We start from the raw sequence: 10927 nt of genomic DNA, 5'->3' as shown, positions 1-10927 counted from the left end.
GGTGGAGGGTTGGTCCCTTCCCTGTGACCCCAAAGTGCTGAAGGGGGGCGGGGGTGGCCCTGTGCAAAGTGCACCCAGAAAGCCCCCTGCCTTGAACCCCCTGGCCGGCACCTTCCCGCCTCCGGCACCCTCAGACCCTGCATGAGGTGATCTCTTCCTGCCCAGAGACCTTCCCGGTCCCCACAACTGCGGCGCTCCTGCCCCTGACATCGGCAACCCCCTGCCCTGAGCACCCTGACTGGATCTCCCCTCTTTTTCCTGACCGGGACTTCCTTCTTCCCCCACCCCCTGCCTTGAGGTTCCCCTAAATTAGGATTTCCTCCACCCCCTCTGCTGTCTTGATGCTCGCCGGGCTGAGACGGAGGCGCTGAGGAGAATTGGAAACACCAAGTGATTTGGCCCTGAGGTGAATTTTTTTTTTTTTTAAATGGAGAAGTTGGTGGCTGTGGTAGCGGCTGAAAGGAGGAGAGGAAACAGCTGAGGGGGAAAAAAAAGGTAAAAAAGTCAGTTATCTCCTGGGGATGGCGGGGAAGGGAGGGAATCATTTCTCTTTCCTCTCACTCTTCAGTCCTTTTGCCCTTTTTACCTTACCTCAGCTTCCTTCCCTCATACCCTTTTCACTCAGACATTGCACTAACTGAGTTCTGCTTGTTTGTTTGTTTGATTTTTTTCCAGGTTGACTGGAGATCTGAAAACAGAAAGATTTCTGCCATTTACTCACAGAGAGGCAGTGAGAGTAGAATCAGCATCCAGTACAAAGGTAATCTTAATAATCTTCCCCTCCCCCCACTTAGTTACTGCCTCCCCCCCACCCCCCCACCCCACTGCCGCCTATCTCTTTAGTCAGTGCTTTATTTTTAGGGTAGAACCAAGGGAATATTCACAATCTCCCACCCCCAATAAAACAGAAATACTGTTTTCTAACCCTGAACATTCAACTACTTCCTTGCCTCAGGGACTGTGTTTTCCCTACTCTGTACGATGTTTTTCTATAGTTTATGTCATTATTTCTTATACCTCACTTAGACATTGGTTTGAAGCTTTGAGACTTTTCAGTGCCATTTTATTGCTACACCCACAGGAATTTCACAAATAAATTGCTTTGCTTGTTAGTTCTGAGTAACTTTAGTATTTAATTAAACTGTGATTTATAGTCATTTTTCTTCTTTACCACCAACCTGACTCCAGTCCTTACTTTCAAAGGTGTCAACCCATGAAATATGGAGTCCTCTAATAAAGAAATAGTTTGAAAATTGATGTAAAATAATCTGTCATGGAAAATATATTGATTACTGTTGTGTACAAACTTTATGTGCATTAATTTTGTGATCATTACAAATAATTATTTTAATTTTTTGTTAATTTCAAATTTTAGATATATATCTAAAAGTCTTTAGATATATATCTAAAAATATAACAAACTGAAATCATCAAAGCAAAATATATTGCATTTCAGAATTTCACAAAGAATTCTTACACCTCACAATATTTTGACAACAGTTGTCTGTTGCTTTGAGAGAGAAAAATAGAGAGAGAGCATTAGCATTAAAGTTGGTCAGATTTATCTTAGGTCATGGTTTGATTATAAGTATAGGACTTTATTTTCTCAGTCTTCACAGTTGGCTTGCTTTTTAAATATTAGAAGTCCTGCAGAAAATGTGCTGCTACTATTTTAAAACAAAAATCTTCTGTCTTGCCATTTTGAGTGTTATAATATTCAACGTTATTAAGATGTAAGTTCAGACATTCATATAGCTCATGTACTGGGAGAAAAAAAAACAGAAAAATTGTCCAGGAAAAATTTTATGTAGTAATTGGCCAAACAAATGATATGTTTCTGTCATACAATGACATTTAAGGACATAAAATGATTTCTAACTTCTTTCAAAATTGTCTTAATATTTCAAATTGTTTAGGATGTTTCCTTTTTAGTTACAGTTACAAAGCATCACTTAATAGCAAAGGGGGAAAAAAGTAGGAAGTTTTTGCTTCATCTTACTACCCTGTGGCCTTGTGCCTTCCTTGGGAAAACAAAAACTATGTCATTAATGGCCCTTTCCACTGTCATGTCATATCTTAGATTAAGTTCCAAGATAATTCTCCTTCTGATATGTTACATTTATAGCTACTAGGAACCTTCCTTCCTTAGAATTAACTATCAAAGAGAGAGCGAATTGTACTCAATATATTTTGGAAATACTATCTACTAGTTATCTTCCATGGTGAAAATTTAATGTAGTCTTTTTTTGCCCACTCAACATGCTTTTATATGTATATGTGTGCATAAGCATGGAGAATCAAAGATAAAGATAGTCAGTTGCTACATTTCAATAAAACCAGACAGCGCAATCAAATTAAAGACTAAGTTCCCACATTTAATATAAAAATTTCAACTGTAAATAGTAGATATGTTAGGATTCTAAACTCTTCAGTTTTTGAGATCAAAATGAAATACTCTTTGTCATATAGCTTCTCACTTAGACATGTTTCACGATTAAATTTAATAGAACATATTCCTTTCTGAAGGTTATTTTTAAGTATTCTTTTGTTAAAATGACTAAAGTATCATTAGGGTATACAGACAATTATAATTTCTGTAAGGGGCTATCTCAGTAAAGAAGACCTTTGGGAGGAGCTACCAACATAGAAGGGCATGCATAGGGTTCTTAAGTGTACCTATCTTTTTATTCAAAGACAGTCTTAAATTTAGAAAGGCTTACCATCAAAAGGATGAACACCAAATTTGCCCATGGCAACATTTGAAGACCATGTAATAAAATGTGGAAGAGTTTTGATCTGCATTAGTAGGAATACCCATACCAGTGATATCAAAGGTCACTTGACATAATGAAGATTTATTTTTAAATGTCAGTTCTACAATTAAGTCTGTAACTAAAGTGTAAATATAAGGTAAGGAAGGTTTAGTTCCTTACCCCACAACCTAGCCAGTCCATCATCTTTTTTGTTGTGTGTATTAAACGGTTTTAATTTTATTTCATTGGTTTTAAATTTTTTTTGAATATCTTTAGTGAGTTATTTAGCTGATAAAATTTCTAAACTTCTTTTGTGTTCCTGAGAATATAATTGAGAGCCTTTGATCCAAGTTGTGTCAAAGACATTAGCTAGTGAAATGTCTTTTATTGTTCATATCTTAAATCTGATAGGACTTTTTAGTTCATTAATTCTATTGAAAAGTATATTTAAATTTTTTTGAGAGAATAACCTAATTTCCTTGGTTACTATAATGTAGCTATAATTTTGTAGAGTTTTTAGTATGTTCATATTAATGAATGATATGTTGCAGCGCATCTTTTCCATGTTATACAAATGTATTTTTACTACCAATGTGAAGAGTAATATCATTTATAATTGTCACCTTTTATATTTATATTGTTCAGTTTTTGTGTGATGATGGAAGTTTGTAAACACAGAAAAATCTAAAGTTAGATATGGTTCATGGAAGTGAATCTAATTCTTGAAGCAATTAATTCTAAATTAAAATTATCACCTGGATAAAATGCATACAGCTTTTTTTTTCTGTCTAAGATATATCTCCAAACACTAACATATGAGATTGCTTAAATGAGATGTAGCCTACTCGTTTCCATTCTAGACAGATATGTTCATCTGTGATCCATATCTCTCCATGTGTGATATAGATAATATTGATTGAATGAAATGAAGTGGTTTTGTTTTTCCTTCCATCACCTTGTCCCTAATTTTTTTTTATGGTTAGGAAAATTAGAATTGTATTTTTTAAGATTTCTAGATGTATTATGTTAATTAGTTCTATTCAACAAAGCCTAAGAAGTTGGAAGTTATGGGGGGATAAGAGATTTGAATAAGTAAACTTATCTCCTTGGAATGAAAATTGGGAGATATTTTTTGTTGTTTTTTATTGGATCTGTGACTTCATTGTTTTAGGAAGCTTTTAGTGAGGAATTCCCTCTACCAATGCACATCAGTACCTGCTTTACAAGAAATGATGATAGAGAATTGCCTGGGATTTTAAGAGGTTAAATGACTTCTCCAGGGTCCAGCTATCAGAATTGTCCAAGCCCTTACTTGAACCTAGGTCTTCCTGTTTAATCGCTATAGCAGGCTGCCTCTTTCATATTAAAATGTTCGTGTTTATTTTGCATTCTAGTCTTTTGATCATATAAATTGTAACAAGTCATTTTACATGTCAACAAATATTTTTTCACAATAGATTTAGATATAAAATATTTGGACATACCATTCTTCCCTCATAGTTTTACAAATCTTAAATAGATTATTCCTTTAGAAAGTCAGCATCATTGAAGTTACCGATTTTGTTTCTCTACTCCCTCCCTGTATCTCTTTACTTGGGAAAGAAATGCTTGTTTCTTTTTTTGTGGAGCAAGCTGTTATCTTGTTTCTAGTTTGTGTGAAATCAGAAAGCAAAATTCTCATTTGCTTCATCTAATCAAAAAATGTGTGGATCTTTTTTAGTAAAAATTATATGCAAAACAGTATTAATGACTAATCACTTTTGTAGGGTCAAATTTTGTAAAATAATATGATTAAATTAAATGAAGTTTATTTCTTGGAAATTTCTGTATTTGTCTTGTTTAGTATTGCTTTTATGCTTCTCACTTTAAGAATATAGGCATTTTATGAACATAAGGAGCAAGGCATTCTTATCATAACCAAATCAAGTTTTATTTGCCATCTACATGGAAATGGAGTGTATATTTCTTGAACTTTTAAAAATGTATACAGTTTGTAACATAGTTCCCAATATGAAAAGTTAGGTTGATTTCTTTTGATTCAATGTCAGCTAAAACCAATAGAACCCTTAGAATAAGCTTAAAACATTTAAATGTTCTTTTGAAATAAGGTAAACAATTATTTCCAATTTAAAATAACCAGGTAGAAACTTATTTTAGCAGCATAATAATACCAATAATTTGCACCCTTTGAAAGTTATATTAAAATGCAGTATTTAGATTCACAGACTCTTCAAGATGGAAGGGACCCTAAATATCTTTTAGTCCAAAGTTCTCATTTTATGGATGAGTAAATTGAGGCCTACAGAGGTAAATGGCAAAGCTCAAACTCAGGTCTGCTGGCTCTGAGTTCATACTTTTCAGCATACTTTTTCCCCAGTGGTTATCAAACAACTATTGCTCTTTTCTTTCCTTTCTTATTATCAAACCCTACCATACAAGTGGTCTTTCTCAAAATGTGCCTATTTATCTTCTGATTTCTTGGTCTTGAAATATTGAATGACATTCATGGTTATTGAACTTAAGCTATGTTTCAATGTTCTGTGACACTGAGTGGCAGTAATGACAAGTTGTCATTATTCAGAATTTTCTCCTAAAATAAGTTTCCTCAAATATATTTGTATCAAATTTGAATCAAACTTAATTTGCTATTTAGAAAATTATCACATTTAATTTTTGTCATGACCAATAGTTTACATGGAATGCATGCTATCAAATCCTAAGCTTAGATTTCATTAGAGAAAGTACATCTAATCTAGAATCTTCTCTTTAGATAGACTTCTTGTTTTAATAGTGACTCTGTTAGCATGTTTGTTCAATTTTTTGCTTTATTTACATAAATAACTAATGAAGAAGATCCTTAATTAAATGATAGTAAGATTATTCACCATCAGCCTTGTACTTCTGATAATCAGAATATATCTAGTTACATGGCACTGTCCTTTATAATTGATAACCGTTAAAGTCTTTGGAATCACCATCTGTGTAAAAGTGTTACCAAAAAGACTGATTTATCATGCATGTGCAAAGTGTGGTGTATATTTTGTTGTTGAGGTTGCAGTCAATATTTATAGAGCTTGGTATAGTCAGAAAAAAGGGAGAAATAGTGTTGAAAATAAACAGTATTATTTCATTTGTATGAGTTACCCTAAAATTATACTTTATTAAAATATGACCTAAAGAAAATGATTGTCAACTATGCTGTACCTACCATAGCACTTAGAACATAGTAAGTGCTTAGTAAATCCTCCATTGATTAGTTGACCTGTACTGATAATAAGGGCCAAAGCTCAATAGAATCTCAACTATTTCATTCAGTGCCATTTATGCTTCTTTTCAAAGATAGGGGGGAAATAACTTTATATAATCTTAATATTAGCAATGACTATGTCTTTATGTAGTAATAAAATATATTACACACACACACACACACACACACACACACACACACACACTTTATCTTCCTTGTTTTCTCCCCTTGAAAGTTGTAGGCAGAAGCCAAGTTTAGGAGAAATAAGGATTGGAATTATGTTGGAACGTCTCTCCTTCTAGTGGGTACCAGAAGCAGCCAAAGACATTCAGTGGCATTTTCTTTGAAAATGTGGGCATAGTTTAATATGAGTTGTTAAACTTTATAGGTTTTAACCATTGTACAGTAATCATTCAAAGTGCTTAATAAGCACCTTTTTGCATCTGGCATTACATTAAGTATGTACATCCATATATTTGGAAGAGGCACTAACATGAAGTAGATAGAAGAATACTGGGATTAGAGTCAAAAAGACCTGGGAGGGTACCATAAGGTAGCTCAGTGGATAGAGAACTAGGCCTCTAGAAGGAAAGTTTTAAGTTCAAATTTGGCCTCAGACACTTTTACATCTGTGACCCAGGGCAAGTTATTTAACCCCAGTTGCCTAGCCCTGTGCTTTGGAACTGATACTTGGTATCAATTCTAAGACAGAAGGTAAAAATTAAAAAAAAAAAAAAAAGACCTGGGTTCAAATCCTAACTTATATACCTGATAGCTTTGTGACTGGACAAATCATTTAACCTTTTCTCATCTGTTAAATGGAGATAATATATAGTGCTTGCCTCATTGGTTATGATGCAATTGTTTATGTAAAAGCATGTTACCAACCTAAAATCCCTATAAATGCCAGGAATTATCATTATTATTATAATTTATTAATTTAGAAATGTTTTCTATGCTTAGTTTTAAAACAGTTCATACTTTTGGATATTTTATATAAAGGAAATGAGGATGAAAATATTATTTGGAAAGAATAAACAGCATTATAGTTGGATGGGCTAGGCTAGGAAGGGATTTACTGGATACTGGAGCAAGAATTCCTTGTCTTATAATTGGCCTACATAGTTGAAATTCAAGATTTCCAGATACAGCTCAAAGCTGAGAAAATGGCCTTTGTTCTGTACAATCAGAATGCTAATTTTTTCTAGCCCAATTTTTGCCCATCAATTTCATTGATAGTAGCTGTTTTCTGTGTCACTTCCAACTTTAGATCCGTGGTCCTATGATCCCATGACCTGAACAGACAATGACAACTACATACTAAAAGGTGCAAGGGTGACCTATATCTTTTTGTTTTAAATATGACTATACAAAGTCTAATATGAGCTAAATATAATTTACAAAATTTTTTAATTCTTTTGTTAAAAAGATAATTTCTTAGTTATAATTCTATACTTTTAATAAAATCACTATAGTTTATCTTTTATTTTGCTAAATAGCTATGATTTCACAGATAAAAAGAAAGATTCACTGTTTAAGGAGTAATTTTTTTATAATAGCTTAAACACTGCTAGTTTACATGGTTTAGTATATAGGTAACAAAATAACAGTTTCAAATGCCATTTACAATCTCAAAAACTATTTCAAGACCTAAAGTTTACTCTTTATTAAAAAAAAAGCAACAATTAGTTACCACAGTGTTTTTATTTTTTACCAAGTTATCTACTTATTGAATATGTATATATTCACTTTAGTTTTATTTGGAATGAACTAATGACTAAGCTGTAGTAGTTAAAAAAACATTTGTGAAAAGTAAGATCAAAATATATATTCTGAATACATAAAGAAAAGAGTGTACCTACTTATATCTATTTCCTGGAATTATCTTTTTATTTATTTTTTGAAAACTGCCTTTCCAAGAAAAAGAACCCTGAAAAAGTGCCTGAATATAAATCACATTACACAACCTGTAGATTCTAATCCATAATGAGATTTCCTACAAAATTTGGCCTTATCTCGTTTTTTTTGTCCTATTTTGGCAAGAGAAAGATGGTGAAATTTGAACTTACTTAAAAGTAGAATTTAAGATAATACCTTTGTCAAGTCTTGTGAAGAGATTTTCCTGTGACAGCTATTTTTTTTTCCTTTAAGGTAAAAGAAGCTTGTTTGCTATGTGTTCTGGACTCATAGATTTAGCGGAATTCCCCAAATTGTGCTTTACAAGCACAATGATCACTGGCACACATAGCAAGAAAAGTGAAATTCTTCAATAAGGTAATCTTTTGATTATGGATTCAGTTTTACCTATGCTGAGCAATTTTTTTTGAAATTAGTTTACTTAAAATTTTTTTTGATATCTTTTGGTTTCATATCATCTCCATTGCCAAATGTATACTTCCCCAGAAAACCATTCCTTTTAACAATAAATTTTAAAAAAAGAAAAAGAAAAAAACACTTCAACAATACTGACCAGCACACCATTCAAGTCAAATATATGTACAGACAATCCTCAACTTTTCACAGGGGTAGTATCCTAGAAAATAGCAGAAAAGTCAAAATTGCTAATGTTTATACATAGAACCTATGACAAATAAGGGGGTAGGTTCTCATGACCACCAAAAATAATGTTTTACTAGAGATTGCTGAAATATACTTTTCTGCCTATAATTCTTTATAACAAAACATTCCAATAATATATACTTTTCCTAACACAATAATCATGAAATAACCCATAAAATGCAGTACACAAAATAAAATTGATGACATGTAAAACATCTTTTCTTGCTATTAATTCCTTAGAATTCTGTAAACTAATTTCTCAGTTAAAAATAATTTTAAACAATATTCACTTCATAATATGAAATCTACTGTACAGCAAATAAATTTCTTAAAACTAAAACATTTTTAACCTGAATCTTACCTTCCACTGTGTCAAATGGTGGTGTGAACACATTGTACCGAGTACTGCTATAAGCCTTTCTACCTTAACCACCCTCTTGAAACCAAGGGGTACATTATTGGTACTTTAGTTGCTGCTATCAAAGTTATGAAGACTGCCCTTCACAGCTAGTGGTTAGCTTTGGAGGTTGTGAAGGACACCCCAGCTTGAAATAATATAGTAGGATACCAGGTGCTCCACAAACTTGTATGCATTGCACCTGCACCTCTCACTTTTTTTCTTTATTACGCATAGCCACAAATGTGTGCAGTTGCTAATGCAAAAGTGAAAATGAGGTTACTAATAAAATCATGCAAATGCTTGAAGTTGTGAAAGCAAAATGTACAAATGTTGAAGATTGACTTTATATATGCATATACAACCATAGTCTTCCACCTCTGCAAAGAAGAAAAATACATTTTCTTGTCTTCTTTGAGTCCAAGTTTGTCATTATCATTATATAGCATTCTATTTTTTAGCTGAATCTTTTACTTGCTTTCATTATAGCTATTTTATACTAAATATAACTAAATCCCTGTCCCAGGTGTACATTTTGGTATTTTTAAATTGCCTTTCTTACAGCAAGACTTATAAATTAAATTAAAACTGATAAATCCAAAAAGTTTTTAAAAAAAGACATTTAAAGCTAGTAGTAGTTGTCAAGATTAACTATTACCTAACCAGTCGATATTTCCATTAGATCCAACTGATATACTTCAAATTTTTCTTTTATTACTCTGTATTATGTCCAAAATGATATGCAATGTCTTAAAATTTGTAAGTCAATTTTTATATTTTTAATTACCAATTGTATGTTTTTTTATGTCAATTAAAAATCTATTTGGGCAAAATGATTAAAAACTGGGTGTTAAAAATGAACAAAGATCAGAAAATCAGTAATTTTTCAAGTTAAGTATCTGTTTGCAGTTATAAGGTTGGTTGATCTGAATTATATCTCATTAGCCAACATTATGAATTGAGTCAATGATGCTTTTAAAAAATACTTACACTAACATAAGTTTAATTTAAATATTTAAAATTGTGATCTTTCCTCTATGAATAAAGAAAAAGTTTCCTGAGCAAATTAGCAGTGATTACAGGATCATTAATTCATGTACTTAAAAAGGAATAGAATGACATTTCCTTTTAAAATACTGTTCAGTCCATTTGCTAATTCTGTATTGCTTTTCTCACATTGGTTTGAAATTAGTGGTATTTAATAATTTTTTATATTTGGTTTCTTTTTGATTCCACAGTGATTCTATTAACTGTTTTAAGCTGTATTCCCTATGACTATCCCCAAGCCAAAATTGTCTATAAGGCATTGTCTCCCATACTATTTAGTCTGATGGGCTATCTCAGTTTTTGTATCATTGTGATGTTTGATGTATTCTCTCTATCATAATAATTTATATGTAGATTTAAAATAGTTCTGAAAAATGAATTTGTTAAAGAATGTAAGAAGAGGAAATGACAACTGAAGTGGAATAATAAATCATGAATTAGATTGACATGAAATATTCTAGATTGAGGTGGAAGTAAGAATAAACAAAAAAGAAAAATGTATCCCAAAAACCTGTGAAGTGGGTGTTCTAATTTTCCTTAAGTAAAGAAATTAGTACTGAAATATTACTTATTACTAAATTATATTAATTTATTTCATCTCTTTTCATAATATACTTTACTCATTGCATATTTATCATCTCATTTATACTGAACTGAAGTAATTTAGAAAATAGTCCTTTATTCATTAAAACAGGTAGGATAGAAAATGTGTAGAAACATTATCAGTATTTCTTTTAATAACTGGTCTTTGATTAAAAAAGAGCACACAGACAGAAATACAGTTTTTCCCAGTGAAAAGACTATTCCACTTTATAATGTTGCTTCAGTTCTCATAAAAGTTGTCACTGACCTTTTTTCTTTTTCAATAAGGGTTTGTTAAATCCTTTATCAGTGATTTCATTTTCTGAAGAGATCTTTATTTTC

The 10927-nt window shown here is 32.0% G+C and overlaps 1 long non-coding RNA gene across 1 annotated transcript; it reads left to right on the top strand.

The window, feature by feature from the left end:
- The first annotated feature begins 306 nt into the window (after nucleotides 1–306).
- LOC123236175 lies at nucleotides 307–8799 on the top strand. The gene is made up of 3 exons (XR_006505409.1): nucleotides 307–495; nucleotides 676–760; nucleotides 8152–8799. It is a non-coding gene; the product is annotated as an uncharacterized LOC123236175 (long non-coding RNA).
- The last annotated feature ends 2128 nt before the right edge of the window (nucleotides 8800–10927 follow it).

The sequence above is a fragment of the Gracilinanus agilis genome, chromosome 2, assembly GCF_016433145.1.
Source record: "Gracilinanus agilis isolate LMUSP501 chromosome 2, AgileGrace, whole genome shotgun sequence".
Taxonomy (NCBI): domain Eukaryota; kingdom Metazoa; phylum Chordata; class Mammalia; order Didelphimorphia; family Didelphidae; genus Gracilinanus; species Gracilinanus agilis.
The sequence above is the reverse complement of the archived record's forward strand: the minus strand, read 5'-3'. Positions and strand labels throughout refer to the sequence as shown.